General features: G+C 34.7%; 2 long non-coding RNA genes across 2 annotated transcripts in view; one reads left to right on the top strand and one right to left on the bottom strand.

Annotated features, from left to right (window-relative positions):
* LOC116423132 overlaps positions 1-12628 on the bottom strand; it is a 32729-nt gene extending 20101 nt beyond the window's left edge. Inside the window, exon 1 of the long non-coding RNA XR_004233598.1 lies at positions 12530-12628. This is a non-coding gene — a long non-coding RNA (uncharacterized LOC116423132). The remainder of the gene's footprint in view (positions 1-12529) is intronic.
* Positions 12629-14596: 1968 nt separating this feature from the next.
* LOC116423131 overlaps positions 14597-23451 on the top strand; it is a 132609-nt gene continuing 123754 nt past the window's right edge. The window contains exons 1-3 of the long non-coding RNA XR_004233597.1: positions 14597-14737; positions 22509-22674; positions 23127-23201. This is a non-coding gene — a long non-coding RNA (uncharacterized LOC116423131). The remainder of the gene's footprint in view (positions 14738-22508; positions 22675-23126; positions 23202-23451) is intronic.

Below are 23451 nucleotides of genomic sequence, written 5' to 3'. Positions count from 1 at the left end.
ATCATAAACAGTACTTCAATATAAGTTTCCTGGTACATTTCATTGGAAATAACCAGGTTGAACAAATTCTGTGAAGTGACAAGGCCCAGAGCAAAGAGTGACTAGAGAAGAGTTGCAAATTGATATCGAAAGCACATTGCTCTTGTTCAGTGTGCACTGTTTATAAAAATATCAGCAATGCACATTTTTAATCTAGTGAAAATTTGGCAATATCACTGAAATCCTTTCTAGCAGAGCATTCAAAATGACTTTAAATAAACAGAGCCAGCAGCCAGGAAATGCAAACGGAAGGCAAATTTACAGCAGTAAGCAATAGCTACCAAACTGCTCTTATCCCTGGTTATAGTTAAATAATTTACTCTTCACTACCATTAAATGTTTTAAAATCATAATTTGTGTGTAGATGTGAGCTTTTTTATCCTAGTATAATTATTCCTTCTGGCCACTCTGGCTGTTTAATCCTGTAAACAGATCCAGGTTCTCCCCAGATTATTAGCAACGAGTTTGTATGCCATTAAATGGTCTTCTCACAGATGACAGAGCCAAAGCTGAAGCTCTAAATGGCTCCCAATGTCCCTCTACAAATGAGTGATGAGACACACATTGCTAATGCAAGTTAACACTAGAGCTTTTCATCATAAGGTTCCTGCAAACATATTTAAATGTCTTCCCTAATTCTTCAGACTAGCTTTATAATACAATCTGTAGGAATAGTCTATCCCAATATTTCAATCGATGCCTATTGTGCTGTATTGATATGCTTTTGCTTATTATATATGGGTAGAGATATGGGTAGAGACTAGACTTGTGACTTCATTGGTGTAGGGAATTCCTGGATGAAAAAACTTTTACCTTCTCATGGTGATACTTTCTTTTCAACTTCTAGTCTCAGAAAATTTCTGTAGAAACTTTGCTAGCACCACACAAGTAGTCACATAAAATCAGAACCTAAATTTTCCTATATTTGAGAAATACTTTTTATTTACTATGCCAAGCTACTACTCTACTATATACATTATCTGAAAGAAAATGACTATTTCTTTATCTACCTTATTTTAGTTTGTGCTAATGCATTGTATTTCTTGAAAATTAATAAAATGAAGGAGGTTCATAAAATATAGAAACATTGACTAAGGGATATAATTATAAGAAAGTGAATTTTATCTTCTCATGACATTTCAGAACTAAGATCCAGTTTAATTATCTTGTTGGTACTACTATTTCATCCACAGAGGCAGTGTATGGAGAGCTAAATTTGGAATCAGGAAGACGCATTCAAATTAGACCACGGACAACTAATTGTGTGAGTGGGTAAGTCACCTAACCTCTACCTGACTCAAATTCCTCAGTTATAAAATGGGAGTTATCATAGTACCTACTTTCTAGGTTGTCACGATGATCAAATGAAATAATATTTGTAAAGCACTTAACACAGTGTCTGACACATAATAAGTGCTTAAAAATGCAGGTCTTTCTCTCATATTTATTCTTTTAAATAGCCACATTTTATAGTTTACAGTCCTCTACCAAACAAAAACAAAGCCTATGGCTCATTTGTTTTCAAATATAGAAAAATATCTTGAACTTGATAAAAACTAAATAGATATGTATTCAATGAATGAGCTAAGCATGATCATTCATTTATCTTTAATGAATATTATATGCATTAGCAAAGAAATTTCTTTTATTACATTCCATCCACCTAGTTATCCATAAAATGTTATTCTGTGAGCTATAATGCTCATCATTCATTGATTAGATAAACATTCAGTATATGTGTCTACTATATAAAAGATTATATAAAAAGTGTGGAAGACAGGATAAAAATAGAACTGACAAGACTTAGTAAATAACTGTGTTTGAGAAGTTGTTATTTAATCACTTTTTCAGTCAAGTCCAATTTTTTTGTGATTCCTTTTAGGTATTTTTTTTTTTTTTGGCAAAGATAATAAAAGGGTTTACCATTTTCTTCTCTAGCTAATTTAAAAAATGACAAAACTGAGGTAAATAGGACTAAGTGTTTTTTTCCAGGGTCACACTAGTATCTGAAGTCTGATTTGAACTCAGGAAAATAAGTGTTCTGGACTCCAATCTATAGACTATCTCCACTGGACCACCTAGAGACCCCACTAAGATCCCTAATAAGTACTAAATAAGTGCTTGTTGACATGGTTATAGAGATAAGTGGAGTGGCAGAAGAATATGGTATCCTGAAAGCTAAGGTTGGTGATAATCAGTAGGGGAAAGTGGTCAACAGTGAATAAAATTTTATAGTGGTCATTGACCATTTAAAGTGGCCATTTGAGACTTAGGAATTTACCACTGACTATAGAGGAAGCAGTTTCAATAGAATGGGAAGGAGAATAAAAGTTAATAAAGGGTTAAAGAAAGAGTAGATAATGGAAAATAACATTAGCTCACATTTATGTAATGCTTTAGGATTTGCAAAGTGCTCTACATACATTATCACATTTTAAGGATGGTGAAGGTAAATCTGTAGTCAACATTTCCCAGAAGTTTAGCATAGAAGCAGAAGAGACATTGAGGTTGAATAGAAGATGTATTGAAAGAATCAAAGACAGTTAATTAAAGGAAGAAATCTTTGAATTAAGTTTCTCTCATAAAGGTCTGTTATCATATATATTTATACATATATGTAAATATATACATATATACACACATATATACATACATGTAGAACTGGTTCACATATTTGTGAGCAGAATCGTTCTGCAACAGATAAATGATCAAAGGAAGAGGCAATTAAAAAAAAAACAACAAAAGCTCTCACCCATCATGTGAAAAAAACATACAATTTACTAATAAAAAGAGAAATGCAAATTTAAAAAAAAATGTTGAGGCTTCACTTCATACACATAGGATTGGCAAAGATGAGCAAAAAAAAAATGTTGGAAAAACATGAGAGAAAAGGCATACCAATCCATTTTTTAATCTCTCATCTCTCTATTTTTTTCATTTATGAATGTTGGTCTAGCCACTATGGAAAGCAATTTGGAATTATATTTTTAAAAAAATAAGCCAATTATACATATTACTTTTCCTAATGATAACACTACTAGGCTTTTTACTATCAAAAGAAATAAAAGAAAGAGGGGAAGAACATTCTTTTGTTTATCAAAGAAATGAAAACCAAGACATGGAACCTATCATTTGGAAAAAATGAATAAATTGTGGTATATAAATGTAATGAAATGTTATACCATAGGAAAAAAAAGAAAGGTATAGATTGAGGGAAAACTGGGAAGGCTTGAATGAATTGATATAAAGTGAAGGAAAAGAATCAAGCAAACAGTTTTTACAGTTACCATACCATGGGGCAGCTATGTGGTGCAGTGAATAGAACACCAGCCCTGAAATCAGGAGGACCTGACTTCAAATATGACCTCAGACACGTAATAGTTCCTAGCTGTGTGACCCTGGGCAAGTCACTCAACCCCAATTGCCTCAGCAAAACAAACAAACCAGAAATTACCACACCGTATAAAGAAAAACAAATTTGAAAGACTTAATAACTCTGATCAATAAAACGATCCACAATTACTCAGTTGAACCAATGATAAAATATGTTTCTTACCTTTTGAAGACAGATGATGAGCTCAAGGTATAGAATGTGACATAAATATTTAGCCAAGGTCAATGTATAGGTGTGTTTAGTTTCACTATTCTTGTTGATTGTACAGAATGGGTTTTTATTTTTAATTTTGGGCAAGGGAAGAATCATTGGAATTAAAGTAATACCAATAAAAATAAAAGGCATCCCTTAAGATTTTTTTAAAAAGGTACACAAAAGGGCTGAAGGAGGTTTATAAAGAAACATAGGTTAAATAGGGTAGCTTTAGAGGCAATGTGCTAAATTTATTGTATACTATAAAGAAAATTTAAAAATCTAAACTATAAGTTGGTATCATGTGCAATCCTCTTTTTCCATTCTTTTTTTCTGATGATATCATATTTGCTCATATTTATCAACCTCACATTATCCTCCTGCTCATCCCAAAAGGACAAGAAACAAAAAGGCTATATATATATATATATATATATATATATATATATATATATATATATATCTTTTTATCTGTGAATATTTATCTTTTTAATCATTGACTAATCTGGGCATGTTTGAAGACTTATGTCTAGTTAGGAGGGAAGAAAGTGCTGAAAATTTATGAGAAAGATGGGGTGACAAATACTAGAGGTAATTTCAGGGAATAGAATTAATGGCATGTATACAGATACAATTAACCTTCCTATGGAAAGTAGGTGATGTGTGAAAACTAGGTAATAATGCAGAAGGATTCTGAGAGAAAAAAATAACAGAGCAACAGGTGCCTAAATTTCTCAGTATAATATAAACTCCTTGAGAACTAGAACTGGTTTTCCTTTCAACTGTATCCTCCAAACTATAGCAGAGTGACTTTCATATTATAGGTGTTTAATAAATGTTTGGATTGGAATTTTGTCTCTTTTACATGCTCTATAAAGCACTTAGCCACTGTTTAATAAATGTTAGCTTTAAGTTTGATTTCTAAAAAAAGCACATGTATAAAACTATTTACTTATAGATATGTCAAATTAGGAAAAAATATAAAACATTTCCAGATGGTAATTCTGCTTTCATACTTTTAGAAATCAAGTGAATTTTGTTCACTGAGATATTGAAATTAGTCTTGCTTGTACTTTTCATTTTACATTTCAATATGCTGGCAGAATGTTGTCAAATTTAAGATAATTTTAAAGCACTTAGACATTCTTATGTTTATTATTTTCTTTCTAAGCTTCACCTACTAGCCTATTAAAATAAAACCTCATATTTTGGCTCAAACTACTTCAATATGTTCTATTTTATATATGAAATTAGTCTAGGAATCTATCTTCTTCATCATTTGTTAATAAAATGTTTGTTTTAATCTACTCAATTGTTTCTTTGAAGTCCTATACTAGTTTATGATACCTGTGATTATGTGTGTGTGTGTGTGTGTGTGTGTGTGTGTATCTATTTTACTACATTATCTTGGATACAACATTCATGAACTACCTGTTATGTTTCCCAGATCAGTCCTAAAAGATATTCAGACAATTTGAAAAGTAATGATAAGTGAATTGAGCCAAAATGGCAGAATAAAGGGATTCATCCAAACTCTCCCCGAAACTCCTCCAAAAACATTTGAATAATGACTCTAAACAAATTTCAGAGCATTAGAATCCACAAAAAGACAGAGTGGAACATTTTGCCAGCTAAAAACAGCTTAGAAAGTTAGCAGGAAAGATCTGTTTTATCAGATTGGTACTGGAACACAGTCATAGTGCAGGCTGAGCCAGCATGGCCCAAGGCTGGGCAAACCAGGAGTGGGTTTGGGGACCACTGAATCAACAGTGATAGTGGAACAGCAGTGGAAGCAATAATGGTGGCTTGCAAATGTCTAAGCCCCCTGGAAGTTGGATCTCTGAATGTGTAGCAGTGGAAGCAGTCTTCAGACCCCTCAGCCCACAGAGCAGACAAGCCCACAACTTGTCAGGAATGGTTTGATACATTAGGGTATGAAGGAAGCTGTAAAGCACAGGAACTTGATTTAATCCTACAACAAGGTGTTAACTCAGTGGAATTGATAAGACAATGGTTATCTAGTTCAGCATAGTGATTAATAGTTCTCTAGTTCAGTATGATTGATTTAATCTTACAAGGTATTAACTCAGTGGAATTAAGATAATGATTCTCTACTTACATGTACTTAGTACTTAGTATAGTTCTACAAGTTGACACCTGTTCTACAAGATTGACACCTATGATGATATACTTTATTATAAGTATATAATATATAAGAGCTAAGAGATCTGGGAGGGAGACCCTCGTGGTGGCTGTCTTGTCTCCTTCAGTTTGAGAGAGATGACTTGACTAGCCTCTGGTGGCTCTCCTGCCTCCTTCATCCCTCCACTGAAACCAAGGCTGGTCCAAAGGCCCTCCAGAAAGCTAACCAGAACATTACATATAGGTGCCTGAATGTGGACTAAGGACCTTCATCCTACTGACAAGATAGTGAGTTCAGTGGAGAAGTCCCTCTCCTCTCCCCACTCCCCCCCCCCCCAAAATAGGGTGAGTACAAAAATAAACAAGCAGGAAACTTTGTTAAAGGCTAAACTAGTATTTCAGCTGAAGTATTAGAGGCAAATATAAATTCGTAAGAGAGCAACTAAGTGAACATTGCAATGATAATGATCCTGATTCAATTCCTAAAGAACTATTCTCTCTCTATACATAAAACTTAATACAATTGACTTTAGGGAATTACCTAAATTATAGAATAAGGAAAAAGAAGAAAGAGAAAGGGGGTGTGTGTGGTACTGATAAAACAGCTGAAAAGCATAAAGAATTAGACAAGAAAGGAATTAAGTACAGTGCTGATGAAATTAAGGAATGTGGTGCTTCACAACAGGAGCCACTAGGGCATTCCCCATCCCCTGACCTACCTCCTCCTCCTCAATTAACCCTTCATGGGTGGAGGGAGAAGGAGGAGTGGGAAGGGCAGTGACACAATCAGCACCACTCCATGAAGCAGCTTTGTCTACTCCCTATGACAAAATTACAAAAGGCACTAGTTAAAACTAAAAATGAAGGACAGGATATATCTGATTTAAGAATAGAAGCATACCCTGTTATTTAAGAGTTTGACTCTTCAGGTCAATAAAGGAGAAGAAATACTCCTTTTGGTTTGGAAATTAGTAATATAACACTGTTTTTTGCCCTGGAGCTGGGACCCACCTCTTGTTTCCCTGAGTCAATCTACATTTTGAGGCCCAATGGAAGCCTCCATTGCATTTTGGACACAGGATTTGGGATCTTGTTCTACTACCCTGTCCTCTCACTCTATCTCTAAGTCAACATTGAGCTTTCAGATGCCCTATTTTACAACATTGAAAGCATTGATGTGTCTCTCTGGAAATCCCTTGCCAAGAGGGACCCCATCTTCCCATATTCTGCATCACAACCTGGGTATAAAACACATTTGTGCCCCCTGTGGCACAGTGTGATCTCCTCTAAAGGAGCATCCTTGTGTAGTCCTAATATATTTGTATATATATATATTTTTTTTTTTTTTTGCTATGGCAATTGGGGTTAAGTGACTTGCCCAGGGTCACACAGTTAGGAGGGTCACACAGTTAGGAGGTGTTAAGTGTCTGAGGCCAGAATTGAATTCAGGTCCTTCTGATTTCAGGGCTGGTACACTATCCACTGCGCCACCTAGCTGCCCCCCTAATATAATTCTTCTACAAACCTTATTAGCATTTTTTCTAACAAATTGTCTTGTCATAATTTCTGTTGCTACATTTTCACCGTTAGTTTGTATGGCAGCTGTCTGCAGATGTCCCACGAAATCAATAAAGGGTTCATTTGGACCTCAGGGTATTTTTGAGAAGGCTTCCCCTCTATCTTGTCTTCCTGGGAAGGTACCCCATGCTTTGATAGCAGCAGCAGCAGGAAATTGCTCATATGCTGTCAAAGAGTAATTAATCTGTGCTAAAGTGTCTGCATAATAACCTGTACCTGCTACAGGTTATTTGTATATTCAAAGGTGATTTGTATATTAACTCCAGTTTGCCTATTTTGTTGGTCTTGTATTCTACATACTTCACTATACTCCAAAAGCTACAACAAATTTTGTCCAAGTTCTAAACATGACCTTGCTATAGATTTCCAATCACTAGGGGTTAAAATTTCATAAGCCAAATTCTCTAATATCATCTCAACATAAGATGATGCAACCCCATAAAGAGTGCAACCCTTGTTCAGATCTTTGATAATGTTTACAATATGATGTTCCAGAGAGCAATGGAATTACCATTATAACCAAGAATCAATTACTTAATGAAACTGAGTATAATTCTTCAGGAGAAAAGGTAAATATACTTTTATTATAAATAATATGCACAGCCAATATAGATATTAAAAATCTATGTCATCCTACAGGAAAATGGCATGGGAAATAGATATGAGAAGGGAAGAGGGTGTTAAAAAAGAGATCATATTGGGCTAGGAAGTGATCAAAGCAAAACTCTTTTGAGGAGGGACTGAGTGAATGGAGAAAGAAAGTAGAAGGGGGAAATAAAGGAAGTGATAGTGATTTTGAAAATAATTTTGAATCAAGTTTATCTGATCAAAGCCTGATTATCAAATGTGTAGGGAACAGGATCAAATTTATATATAAAAAAGCTATTCCCTAATTGATAAATGATTAAAATATATGAACTATGGCCAAATGGCTATAAAATCATGCATATTCTTTATCCTAATAATACCACTACTAGACATGAATCCTAAAAGAGCTAAAAAAGGAAAAAGGATCTATAGGTATACAAATATTTTAGTAGCTATTTTCTCAGGGCAAAAAATTGGAAATCGAGGGAATGCTTATCAATTGCGGAATGGCTGAAAATGATGAACATAATACTTTCAGAAAAACCTGGATAGTTCCATGAACTCATGCAAAGTGAAATGTACTGTGTAAAAAGTGATAGAAATGCTGTGTGATGATCAGCTGTGAATGATTTTGCTATTCTCATCAATGTAATGATCTATGACTACTCTGAAAAACTTAGGATGAAATATAATATCCACCTCCAGAGAAATAACTGATATTTTTATTTTATTTTTGGGGTTTTTTTTGGGGGGGAGGGCAGAATCTATATTTACTTTTACAGAATGACTTTTATAAAAAAATGTTTTGTGTAACTTCACATGTCTCTTCTCAATGGGGGATATTAGAGACAGAAGAAGGGAGAGTACCTGGAACTCAAAGTTTTAAAAACAAATGTAAAAAAGTTGTTTTACATGTAACTGGAAAGTAAAATATTAAAAAGAAAAAAAGTGATGATATTAGTGTACTGAGTGCTATTTCTAAGTGCCAAATTTAACTGCTTTTTCTTCCTAATGTCTTGTCTAATTTTTTTATTAAACCAATTAAAATGATGGATTGCTTTGGCATCACTTAGACATTGTGAGACTATTTCATAGCCCTCTAGAGATATAGTAACTTAAGAAAATTGGAAGTTGAGTCAGAAGAACCTGTGTATTCCTTGGACTGATTGCCTGTATAATCTAGGATGTTGTCAGCTGGGCCTGAGTCAAGTCAATCCCCTGGTAATTTTGGTCAAATATTAAAATGAATTGAAAAACTCATAGATTATTCAACCATTAACAAAAAATTGCTTTAAAAAGATATCGTCTAAGAATATAGTTTCCCTCACTTCCATTAGGAAAAACATTTAGTCAGCCAGGCAAGGTGTGATGTCTTGTCTATCCTTTTGGATATCAGCTATGTCTGAAGGACCCTTTCTCCATTTATGTAGATTTTTTTTATATCCCCCTCCCCACCCCACCCCCCAGGTTAACAGGAAATCATAATCAACAGGACCTAAGGCCACCAGAAATTTAGTCCCCTGATTAGTCAAGGATGGATTTCTGGTCTTTCAGGGAAAGAATTATTCTAATTTACATTGGGGGAGAAGGGAATCTGTTAGATAATGAGTCCAATGTACTTCATAATATTGGTGGCAAACATCTACACGATATTCAAAGATTTTATACTATGACTATAGGACTTCTGTTAGAAGCCCTTAATCTCCACAATGTAGGGTATCTGGGATAGGAAAAACAAGAAAGGAAAAAAACCTAATGTATAATGAGGATAAAATCCAATCAAGTAAACAAATGAACTAAAAAGTTAATGGCTCCTTGAAGGAATGACCAAATGTGTTAGACAATAAAAACCAGAAATCAGAAGCTTTGCTTCCCTGCTTTTGAAGGAATGAATCTTTTATCTCAGCAATCTATATTTGTTCTGTATATGTTTTGAGAAGGATGATCAGTCTTTTTGGTTTAGAATGAGTATCCTCATATAAGATGATGATGAAGAAGAATAGCCTCAGAAACATCAGAGCCTTAGGACAGATGATGATACCTCTGATACATTGGATAATTCTTCAAGTCAAGATAATATGTAATAAACGAGTTTAGAGGACACTTTCATGCAACCAAGTACTGTGATCTACTTTGATACTGAGACTTTCCCTGTAATGTCACCCATTCACTGTTTCCTGAGCTACAATAAAACTATCATCTTCTAGAGAAGTACATCAGAGGGAATATATAGATTTGCCTTTGCAGACATCTGCAAAGGACTACTCAGTTCACCTCCAGGATAAGGACTCTCCCTTAACTTCATTCAGTATTGCCACAAAGTCAGCTGGAAGAGTCATTTTCTTTCAGGACAATTCACAGTCAATTTAATTATATTGATACTATTTAAGTTCCTTCACACTGTTAGAAAGTAAGGCGCCTCCAACACTTTTACCTCATTATTTATCAGACTCTTTATGACAAAGCATTGTCCAAACCATCTAGAGAAAAAAGAATTGGTAATTAAGGGGGACCTGGTATGGTAATAAGGACCCCCTAAACACATCTGATATTTTGAAGCTTAAGTGAATTCATACAGAAAATGAAACAAGGAAAGGCTTGACAGAGTCAACCAGGACTATGTCTAAAAGAATTCCACATTTATTAGTTGAGTCTTTTTGATGGTTAGTACTGAGAAACTGCTGGATTGGAGAGCTCTCTGTTCTAAGGTAGCATTGATTAGTAGTTAAGTACCTTAGGAATCCTTTCTCTTCCCTCCATCTCTTCTTTTCTCTCTCCCTCCCTCCTTTCTTTAATAGTTTCCTACAGTAGATTTTGGGAAGTGAAAAATCTAACCCAAGTAATTAGAGGCATGATGATGAAATTATTGGCTTGAAAATCTATTCCAGTTACCTGAGGATGATGCTGGAGACAAAAACAAAACAAAACAAAACAAAACAAAACTAGCAGATGTGATAGGATAAATCTTAGATTCCTTCATGGTGATGTAAATTCCTTAAAAAAACACTGTAACAATGCCTATATGATATAAAAATAATTAGCCATTTCAGTGTAATGAAAAAAAAAACCTAGTCATGTTAATAGGGATAAAAATCCATTAAACTTTGCAACAAAAGAGGCAGTGGTGCAGGAAATTCCATAAGGGAAAAGGAGATTTTCTATGAGAACTTTGATAGTAACTATTGACTGATACAGCACTGCTACATTCTGAATAAGGAGCAGTTGTAATAATTGTTTGCCTCAAGAAGGGAGGAGGCAACAAATATAATTATTTGCCAATCAGAAGTAGATACGATCATATAATACTGGGATTTCAGAGATGGTTACTCTAACTGGCATGAGGAATATAACTGGACATAAGTAAATGTCTCTTCCTTAGGGAGAAGGTTCTTTTTCTACTGATATATGTTACTGGTATTTTGGCTCTCATGTCCAGTTTGGTGATAGAATTCTCCTCTTCAACCTTTGCTTTTCTCATAAAAGCATAAATATGATTCTTCAGTTCATTGGACTATGTATAATATTTCTGATTGTTGCTGATATGCCTTATAAGGAACTGTATGTAAAGTGAAATATTAGCAACACTTCTCAATTGTTCTAACACCAAAAGGGAGAGCCTTTGATTATTAAGTCTTGTGCTCTTTAGGCTTCAAACACTAAGTCAGGCCTTTGGTTACCACCCAGGATGAGATATAGCTCTTTTATTACTCAACTCATAATAGGCTATTCTAGGTGATGGGGAAAAAAATTATCAAATTTTATCTGTTCAGTAGCAGTTAGGGCCCACCTTGTGTGTAACTGCTTTTCAAAACTTATTGTAAGTTCACAATCCCTTTAGGAGGCTTGCAGCTCCAGAAATCTAGTGGTTGTTTGGCTGCTAGTTCTAAGTGTGTGTCAAAGACTCCATTCAGGCTGTATTATTATAGACATTATATTATTATATTATAGATAGAAAGTTTAAAAAAACAAAACTAAGCAAAACATGGTCATAAGACTCCTCAGAGAAAGGCTGTTGAATACTGCATTTAAAGCATTCCAGGGCTGTAGCCTGTTTTGGTCTATACTCAAAAAAGGCAGATTTTTGTGCATTTCAGTAAATGGAGTACCAAAGTAGGAACTATGAGTTCACTGTAACTAAAAGAGTTTGGTAAATTTGGGGATTGTTTTTTGAATTCTTAGAAGGCAAGTATCAATAGATTATTCCAGATTGTGCCAGAATCATTTGGACTATACCCAACCACTCTTCCCCAGAATTTGACTGAGCATGTTAAACCTTTGATTTTCTTAAAGTTGTTTTCCCACCCCTAATCCTTTATGAAGGACATCATATACAGGGTTTCAAATATTATAGTTTCCTCTTGCCAAATTAACATTATGTCATCTGTGTAGTGCTATACATCAGTGCCCTCATGAAGGGAAGCCTCATTCAAGTTTCTGCATGCCAGATTATGGAAGCTGAGGGAGAGTTCAAATAGCCCTTTAGAAAATATTGAAGGTATCTTGATCTCTTTCCTAAATGAAAGTAAATTGTTCCTGACTAATCTCATCCCCCCAAAAACACACCAACCAAAAGACTGACAACCATATACCACTTACCCTAGACTTGCACTAGATGATCAACCACAATAATGAGATCAGGATTAGCTGCAAAGAAAGATATGATAACTTGTCTAGCAACATTCTATGTTGACAGTGCCATCTGCCTTTCTCACAGGTTTTAAAGAAGATGACATCATAATGAAGTGATCTGGTCTCTTTTGTTTCCATCATTGGAGAGGGAATAATGTTCTCCAATTAAAAAAAAAAGATCTTAGCAACTGATATTGTTTGTGTTAACTACATATTATATCTCCTATTTCTATTTGGCACTACCCCGGATAATCAGAGAGGTTGTTGAAAGGGCCTGTTCTGAACTTACCCTCAAGTGAATATAATATCTATTTTACAACATATTCCCTCTGAGTAGCCACCAAAAATTTGAGCCAGACAAAAGATTACCTTACTTACCTACTTGTGCTTGAGCAAAGATGCCCTCTCCTTGGTGATTTGTTCCCTGAAATTTTTTATAGAAACTGGAGTGTCTCCATTTACCTGTTGAGCATCTCCAATATGAGAGCAACCTGGTCCTAGTATCCATCAGGACACCCTGTCTCTCACCTCTTTCCTGGCTATTACTGTCTCGGCAGAAGTCTTGAGGTCTTCTTTTGGTTCTATAATTCTTTAGGAAAATTTGACTTTGGCTTTAAGTATACACATTATTGAAATCTCTTAAGTCTGGATTCAGAAACATGTATGGACCAGGACTACCAAGGGAAGTCCTTTAGGGGATAGATGCCTTAGACTTGAGTGGAGCAAAAGGATTTTACTGCTCTGGTGGTACATATTTTTTCACATACCTAAACTTTTATTGTATTGCATCTTTATTCATCAACCCGATGTTTTAGGAGTCATACTTATTTATACTTGTGTTTTGCCTTTTTTTAATGCTCTTAGTACTTAGTACAGTCCTTTTACACATAATAAACAATTAATAATGTTAATTCAAAGCCATCAATGCCATCAATTTTCACTTATCTAATAGGGTCACAGGTGTTGGGCCTCCTCTTGCCATCCCCAGAAACTGAGAGATATATTTGTCCTAATAGTAATTGCTCTTACCAGTCTCTTGTTCAAATTTTACCAAATAATTTCTGCCCCCCTTTGTTTGAGGATGTGGCAGAGAATATTGATAGCTAAAGTCTGGCCCTATTCTTTAATGGCTTTGCCTTGAAGGCAAGATCTAATTGTCATCTCTCATGGTGGCATAGGGTGTGACAGGCAAAAAAGGGGTAGGTCAGGGAATGAATCTTATAGTATATATTCACTTTTTACTTAAGAACTTTATCTTTTGAGTTGCAGAGTCCACAGGGAAATTCATCCTTATGAAATCAGGTATGCACACTTCCTCATTTTAGTCACTTAAAAAAGGAACCAAGTGGGGTTTCTATCTGGAGTATACTGTGGAGTATACTGTGCTAGGGTAATTCCTCTGAAAACTACTCAAACCATGGAATACTAGTAGAATATATCTCTAAATTGGCTTCATTGGATCATACTCTCATCAGCCATTGTTGCATTATTCTTGGCTTACTATCTAAAGCTTGCTTACCTACTGCTCTTTCTATCAATGAAAGACCATTCAAGTTCATTTCTAGGCTTTCTTACTTACCTATGTGTTCTCAGACTTCATCTTTCCACTCTCAATCTAATGTCGTATAGCTTTGCTCTCAGAGGAACACTGCACATCTTTAAGCAGAAAACTCCTTTTCTTTGTGCTTTTTGCTTTTTGCTTTTTGACTGTGGGCACCTGTCAGTTCATGTCAACATCAGCCTAACTCCCTTTACTTTGGCTATTATTGACTCTATTGGCCATCTTTCAGTTCTTATTGCATGGTCCTTAAAAACCTAGAGCTTTGTTCAGCTCTAGGTTTTGTCTCTAGTTATCTTAATATAATAGTGCAAATTATTTCAGTTTTCCTATATCAGCAATATAGATAGGCAGCAACAACAATCAGTGATTGTTAGAGATAGTGTTTTTGTTTCCTTGGCAGCCTCTACTAAGTCAATAATTCCATATATGAAGATGTGCTCTATATTCCATTGAGAAGATTCTCTATGTATCACCAGAAGGATCCTTGCCCCAAGATTCCATATTGCTATATTTTATCATTTAATCATATCATCCTCTAACTTTGCTTCAACATTCCTCTTTCAACTTCTTTCCATACAATTTGAATCATACAATCTAACTTCAACTAATAGCAAGTATTTATAAAGCTTTTTAAGTTTTGTAAATAGTGTAAACATTATGCCATTTGATTCTTATAATAGTCTTTTAAAGTGCTTTTATTTCCATTTTACTGATGAAGAAACCAATAGAATTTAAGTGACTCATTCTAGATTATAGTGTCTAAAGCAGGTCTTCCTAATTCCAGGTCTAGCACTCCTTTTTATTAACCCCCCCAGGTAAAAGACAGTCTTTATTTCACAGAAAATAACAAAAGCAGCAAAGTACTCATAGAAAGCCATATTAAGATAGAGACAACATATGAAGTGCTCATTAGGCAGAAGGTAGTAGGCAGCTGGGGAAGGCCAGGTAGTTCACAAGGTCTAGCACTCTTACCCAATGTGCCATTTAGCTATGCCAGTTATAGTCTGGAACTTATTCAGATTATGTATTCCTTCTTAGTTTGTTTTCCAGATCACCATCTATATCTTGCTACTTATGGTTTGTCTCATGTCTTCTTTTTTCTCTCTATACTCTCTTTCCATAGCTTCATCAGCTGTCATAGATTCAATTTTCATCTTTATACAAATGGCTTCCAAATATATGTATCCAATTCTAATACCTCTCAAATCTAGTCCCACATCACTGTCTCTTCACAAATTTACCATGTATCAAATAAGACCCATTATCTTTCCTTTAAAACTAGTCTCTCTAAGCTATTTAGAATTATGCCCAAAGAGTTATAAAACTGTCTATATCATTTGATCCAACCATACCATTGTTGAATTTGATTCCTAAGATGATTAGAAGAAAAAAAAAAAAGAAAAAGGACCTATATGTTCTAAAATCCTTATATCAGCTCTCTTTGTTGTGGCAAAGAACTAGAAATTGTGGGCATGTTCCTCAGTTGGGGAATGGTTGAATAAGTAATCATATATGATCATGAATATTTCTGTGCTATAAGAAATGATGAGCTCAATAATTAAAAACCTTGCATGGAATAATCAAGAAGAAAACAAGAAGAACCAAGAGAATACTCTATAACAGCAATAGTGTTTTAAGAACAACTTTGAGCAACCATGTCATTTTGACTATTATAAATACCCAAATTAACTATAAAGGACTTCTGAAGGAAGATGCTATCTGTATCTAGAGAAAGAAATGATAAATAGAAATATGTGAAGTATGGTTTTACCTCTGTGTATGTGTAGATATATATTTTTTGTATCTAATAATAGCTATCTCTACAATGGGGGAAAATTACAGGATAACTATTATGTATTCAAAAGGAAAAACAAGTAGTGTATAATAGATTTGCAATATCATATACAATCTTTTTTTCCTGTTTTGTTATGGAAATGCTTGTTTTATTTAAATTCAGAATTAAAACAAAAGAGAAAACAAAACTCACTTCCTACCTTAATTCTGTTAGGGGTAGTTCTTGTTGAATGAATGAAGACAGGTTTTTAAGCAACATAAACATTCAGATACACAATAGTTATTATAAGTGAGGGCCAGGTGAGGAATCATTGATTGGAATTCAGAATATGTTTATCTGAAGGTTTCTCAGAGGATGTCTAACAGAAATGAGGTAACAATTTGAATGGAAAGCTACTTGATGGAAAACAGGAAGGTTATTGATTCATGTAGTTTGAGTAGAAGCTCAGAGTTGAAAATGTGATGACCAATGTGATCTTTAGTATGCTTTTATTTTATTTTTTTTTAATAGCCTTTTATTTACAGGATATATGCATGGGTAACTTTACAGCATTAACAATTGCCAAACCTCTTGTTCCAATTTTTCACCTCTTACCCCCCCCACCCCCTCCCTTAGATGGCAGGATGACCAGTAGATGTTAAATATATTAAAATATAAATTAGATACACAATAAGTATACATGACCAAAACGTTATTTTGCTGTACAAAAAGAATCAGACTCTGAAAGTTGTACAATTAGCTTGTGAAGGAAATCAAAAATGCAGGTGTGCATAAATATAGGGATTGGGAATTCAATGTAATGGTTTTTAGTCATCTCCCAGAGTTCTTTTTCTGGGCATAGCTAGTTCAGTTCATTACTGCTCCATTAGAAATGATTTGGTTGATCTCGTTGCTGAGGATGGCCTGATCCATCAGAACTGGTCATCATCTAGTATTGTTGTTGAAGTATATAATGATCTCCTGGTCCTGCTCATTTCACTCAGCATCAGTTCGTGTAAGTCTCTCCAGGCCTTTCTGAAATCATCCTGTTGGTCATTTCTTACAGAACAGTAATATTCCATAATTTTCATATACCACAATTTATTCAGCCATTCTCCAACTGATGGACATCCATTCAGTTTCCAGTTTCTAGCCACTACAAAAAGGGCTGCCACAAACATTCGTGCACATACAGGTCCCTTTCCCTTCTTTATAATCTCTTTGGGATATAATCCCAGTAGTAACACTGCTGGATCAAAGGGTATGCACAGTTTGATAACTTTTTGAGCATAGTTCCAAACTACTCTCCAAAATGGTTGGATTCGTTCACAACTCCACCAACAATGCATCAATGTCCCAGTTTTCCCGCATCCCCTCCAACAATCATCATTATTTTTTCCTGTCATCTTAGCCAATCTGACAGGTGTGTAGTGGTATCTTAGAGTTGTCTTAATTTGCATTTCTCTGATTAATAATGACTTGGAGCATCTTTTCATATGACTAGAAATAGTTTCAATTTCTTCATCTGAGAATTGTCTGTTCATATCCTTTGACCATTTTTCAATTGGAGAATGGCTTGATTTTTTATAAATTAGAGTTAATTCTCTATATATTTTGGAAATGAGGCCTTTATCAGAACCTTTGACTGTAAAAATATTTTCCCAGTTTATTGCTTCCCTTCTAATCTTGTCTGCATTAGTTTTGTTTGTACAAAAACTTTTCAGTTTGGTATAATCGAAATTTTCTATTTTGTGATCAGTAATGATCTCTAGTTCTGCTTTGGTCATAAAGACCTTCCCCTTCCACAGGTCTGAGAGGTAAACTATCCTATGTTCCTCTAATTTATTAATAATTTCATTCTTTATGCCTAGGTCATGAACCCATTTTGACCTTATCTTGGTGTACGGCGTTAAGTATGGATCAATGCCTAGTTTCTGCCATATTAGTTTCCAATTTTCCCAGCAATTTTTATCAAACAGTAAGTTCTTATCCCAAAAGCTGGGATCTTTGGGTTTGTCAAAGACTAGGTTGCTATATTTGTTGACTGTTTTATCCCTTGAACCTAATCTATTCCACTGATCAACTAATCTATTCCTTAGCCAATACCAAATAGTTTTGGTAACTGCTGCTCTATAATATAATTTTAGATCTGGTACAGCTAAGCCACCATCATTTGATTTTTTTTTCATTAATTCCCTTGAAATTCTTGACCTTTTGTTTTTCCATATGAACTTTGTTGTTATTTTTTCTAGGTCATTAAAATAGTTTTTTGGGAGTCTGATTGGTATAGCGCTAAATAAATAGATTAGTTTAGGTAATATTGTCATCTTTATTATATTTGCTCGCCCTATCCAAGAGCATTTAATATTTTTCCAATTGGTTAGATCAGACTTAATTTGTGTGAAAAGTGGTCTGTAATTTTGCTCATAAAGTTTCTGATTTTCCCTTGGCAGATAGATTCCTAAATATTTTATATTATCAGTAGTTACTTTAAATGGAATTTCTCTTTGTAACTCTGACTGTTGGATTTTGTTAGTGATATATAAGAATGCTGATGACTTATGTGGGTTTATTTTATAACCAGCAACTTTGCTAAAGTTGTGGATTATTTCTAATAACTTTTTAGCAGAATCTCTGGGGTTCTCTAAGTATACCATCATGTCATCGGCAAAGAGTGATAATTTGGCTTCCTCATTGCCTATTCTTATTCCTTTAATCTCTTTCTCAGCTCTTATTGCTATAGCTAGCGTTTCTAATACAATATTAAATAGTAACGGTGATAGTGGGCAACCTTGTTTCACTCCAGATCTTATTGGGAATGGTTGCAGTTTGTCTCCATTACATATGATGCTTACTGATGGTTTTAAATAGATGCTGCTGATTATTTTAAGGAAAAGTCCATTTATTCCTATACTCTCAAGTGTTTTTAATAGGAATGGATGTTGGATTTTATCAAATGCTTTTTCTGCATCTATTGAGAATCATATGGTTTTTGTTAATTTGGTTATTAACATGGCCAATTATATTGATAGTTTTCCTAATATTGAACCAGCCCTGCATTCCTGGTATAAATCCTACTTCATCATAGTGTATTATCTTGGAGATGATTTTCTGTAGTCTTTTTGCTAATATCTTATTTAAGATTTTAGCATCAATATTCATTAGGGAGATTGGTCTATAATTTTCTTTCTCTGTTTTCAGCCTACCTGGTTTAGGTATCAGTACCATGTCTGTGTCATAGAAGGAATTTGGTAGGACTCCTTCCTTTAGTATGCTTTTAACAAAAATAAAAACAAAATCTTAGTATCTAAATATTATTGATCTTGCCTTTTTCATTCTGAAATGGAAATAATAAGCTTTTAAGAAAAATTTACTTTACCATATTCACTATCATTCTCTACCTTCCACACTTGAGGGTTTGAGATAAAGCCTCAAATATACTTTGGTTATCTTTCATCTGAACTATTGAAACTTACTTGTAGTTATTCTTGGCTTTTCAGTTTTCCTCCACTTCTTTCAAAATGACACCTATAGCCTAGTCACAATCTTAACTTTGAGAAGACCCTTTATTCCACTCAGCCTTTTCCCACTTTCTTCTATTTAAATAAAAAATGCTTCTCATTATATTATCCTTATTGCTAATTAACAAACAGTATAATATCTCAAAGATATATCAAAAGAGCTTTTCTTTCTTTCTTTCTTTCTTTCTTTCTTTCTTTCTTTCTTTCTTTCTTTCTTTCTTTCTTTTCTTGACTAAGGCAATTGAGGTTAAGTGACTTGTCCAAGGTCACACAGGAAGTGTTAAGTGTCTGAGACCAAATTTGAACTCAGGTCTTCCTGATTTCAGGGCTGGTTCTCTATCCACTTGGCCAGCTAGTTGTCCCCCTTATAGTTCAAAAGAGATAACTTTGCTCTTCAGATAAGGAAATATATTGAAAAGATATGTGAATAAGGATATAAGTAAAGGGAATAGTGAAGGAATGGTGGGGGTGGGGATGATGCTGAAAGAATTCAGCTTAATCAACATATGTTTCTTAAACATTTTTTTTGTCATTTTGATGACATGACATGACATGCTCATGAGCACATTGAAGGTTTTCTTGGCAAAAATACTGGAGTGGTTTTGTCATTTCCTTCTCCAGCTCATTTTACAGATAAGGAAACTGAGGCAAACAGAATTAAATAATTTGCTCAGGATCACACAGCTTCTCAGGGTTTCTATGGCAAGCTGACTCTTTGTACCACTCTGCTTGCAATCCTTGGTCACCATAGCTTGAGTTCCTAATTCTTGCAAGGATGACTTCTAGTACCTGTAACCAAGGACAAATCATATAGAAAAGAAACAAATATTCATAGGCCCATTTCTTTGCACTGGAGTAAAACAGAGTAAGGGAAGGAAAGGAAAAGTCTTCACTTCTCAGTGGTTTAGTTCATGTTGTCTATTTTATGGGTGAATTGAGATCTTTAGCCTGGATGTAGTAGATAAGAGTAACCAAAAATAATGCAATAGAAAGAGGGGTGGGAAAAAAAGAGGCCAGTTCAGTCTTGCCAGTTTTAAAGAAGGCCGTCTTTAAAAATGGCAGTGAAAGGATGTTAATTCCACCTACATAGGACTCCATGTTAGATAATCTGGACAATCTGCTTTTATGTTGGGCAAACCAGGCATATATAGCTATGTCTCAATTACATAAGTATGTATGTCTGTATATGTGTATATATATCTATATATATAAATACACACAAAATTTTCCAAGAGAATTTTTGAAGATGTTTGAGGAGGGGTCTGGATGTACTAGCAGTTGTAAGAATCACCAAAATACTCAAGGAAATTAAAGAAATACATTTTGAGGAGAACTTTGAAAGAAGCTAGTTGTAACATTCTGCAACTAGAGAAGGTTCCATTAAAGGTGGGATTTTTATTTGTTTGTTTTGCCTTGCTGTATACTTATGTAGTTACAGAGACAGCTACTGGCTCAGTAGAGGGAATGCTAGGACTGGAGTCAAGAAGTTGTTTTTCAGCTGAATCTGATTTTTTGTGACCCCTTCTCCAGATCTTTTTACAAATGAGGAAACTGAGGCAAATGGGGTTAAGTGACTTGTCTAGAGTTACAGAGCTATTAATTGTCTGAGGCCAGATTTGAACTCAGGAAGATTAGTCTTCCTGCAGTGGTTACTATTCTAACCACTGCACCACTTAGCTTTCCCAGAGTCAGGGAGATTTGAATTCATATCTTGTAGCAAATACATACTTGCCATGTCACGCTGGACAAATATAACAACCTCTATTTGCCTTAATCTACTGGAAAAGAAAATGGAAAAAATTTGCTAAGAAAACTCCATGAAGAAATTGGCAAGCAATGAGTTCACTTACAGTTGAACAGAACTGAAGAGTAAATATCCTATTATGCAGAATGATAATAACAAATACAACTATTGATGGACATGAGTTCTATGGAGATTCTATTTTGGAAGTTTTATTCAAGGAAAAGTGGTAGGAAAATGGGGAGAAAAGAGGATTGAAAATTGGGCTTCTCCTGTTTTTAGGGCAAGAATTAAATTTCTTCTAGGGAAACAACCTCATCAGTGGAGCAAATCTGCTCTTGTCACTTGCCCCTTCCTCCAGCTCTACAGAAAGAGTCTTCACCTGGTTTGTTGAGACCCTTAAAAGTGAGACGGCTAACCAGAGATTTTTACAGGTTTAAAACAAATAAACAAACAAAACACTTGGTTAAATGTTCTGAGTTTATCTCAGATTAATCACTTTGCCATTCTGAATCCCTGTGGGAGCTGATTGGCTAAGTAGGGTACATCTCAGAGAAAATAAATTGGGGATTGCTTTAAGAGTTTCTCTTCTAATTTCTTGCTTGAGTTCTCATATGAAGTTTCCAAGTATTTGTAAAATATAACTTGGCTCTCTAGAGAGTTTTTTTTTCTTTAATACAAAATAGTGGATTCAAATAATAATATTTATCTAAACAGTGCTCTTGTGCCTGTCTTGCTAAATATGTCCTTTTCTTCCATTTGAGGAATAAGAACAGAGGGGGAAAAGATTGTCCTGGTTGGGAAAATACTCTTAAAGATTGCTGTCTCCAACTGTGCTCTTTTGCTCTGTCTGTTATGGCCCATTAGATAAACATGGTGTGCCACAGTCAGTCAATTGTTGATATATATGGTAACACTGATAACACACTCTAAGTTTAGGAGGAAGTTGGTGCGTCATTCCTTGGGGGCACATGTTTTGTGAAAGTGATTGTTTCTTTCCTCTAAAAAGTTAGTAAGGCCACTCAAACTAAGACCTCTCTGAATTTACAGGATTTCTTTTTGTTTCTTTTCTGGATCATTTCTGTTGTTCTTTTGGGGGTTCTAAGTCCATATTCCTCTTTTGCATTACTCCCTGAGGCAACCAGGGCTAACGGAGGAGAAATTTAAGCCTAAACTTTTCCCAGTTTATCCTTCAGGGTGCAATTAGTGTAATGAGGAGGAAGGAGGAGTCTCTTATCTCTGGTAATAACTATCACAGCCTGTCAGGAGTTTTCATGTGTAACTTGAAAGTATATATACTTCTTTTTTCTTTTTTAAACTTTCAAACCTATAACTTTTCTTCTTTACAGCACAAATTTGGATATATTTTCATCAAACTGAAGAAATTGCAAAGAAAAAGGCATATCTTCTGCCACTGTGGGATGCCTGTGAGATCTAGCTGGATTCTCTACTTCTGAGTGATGGGGTTTCTAATACTTCTCTTGGGAGATGATTCCATCTTCTAATAGTTTCATTGTAAGGAAGTTTTTCCTGATAGGCTTAAGGTTCCTTTCCTCAACTGATCCCATTAAGGCTAATTATCCCCACCCCCAAACTACCAAGCCAAGCAATCCCTTTTTCTCCTGCTTGTTTACACTGATCCAGCAGTTGTAGGCAGCTATCATGTCCTCAGTTGTCATGCAGCCAGGATATATTTAGCTCCTTTAACCTTTCCTTATAAACTGCTCTTTCAGTTTCCCTAATTAATATGTGGATAGAGTGGGAATGATGTGTACCTCCGGTCTTAGATAAATTTTCCACAGAGAATTTATGGAAAGACATGGATAAGAACTATACAACATTAAGAGATGTGCATAGGTTGTGATCCTAACTGTGGTTGAAATATTCATATGGATATATTGAAATGACAAAATAAATATGTCTATGAAGGAGAGCTGTTAACTAATGTGACTTTTAATTTCTTACAGAGAACTGGCAATAGAATCAGGAAGACTTGCATTCAGTTGTCTCCATAGACATAGATTTTGAGAAAGTCACTTAAGGTACTTCCTTCTCATTTCCTTATATATAAAATATGCATAGTAGTATTTATCTTATAGCATTGTTGTGAGAATCAAATGAAATAATTTATGTAGAGCTTTATAAATCATAAGTATTATTATTATTATTATTATTCATTACGATTTAACCCTATTTCTTTATCTGAATATATTTCCTAAACATGATTTCTAAAATATAAACATGTTTGTATTTCTGGGGAAAAAGCATTTAAAAGTATCCCTTCTTTTTAAG

Source organism: Sarcophilus harrisii, chromosome 4 (genome assembly GCF_902635505.1).
Source record: "Sarcophilus harrisii chromosome 4, mSarHar1.11, whole genome shotgun sequence".
NCBI lineage: Eukaryota > Metazoa > Chordata > Mammalia > Dasyuromorphia > Dasyuridae > Sarcophilus > Sarcophilus harrisii.
Note: the sequence above shows the minus strand (reverse complement) of the source record. Positions and strands in the feature narration are given on the sequence as shown.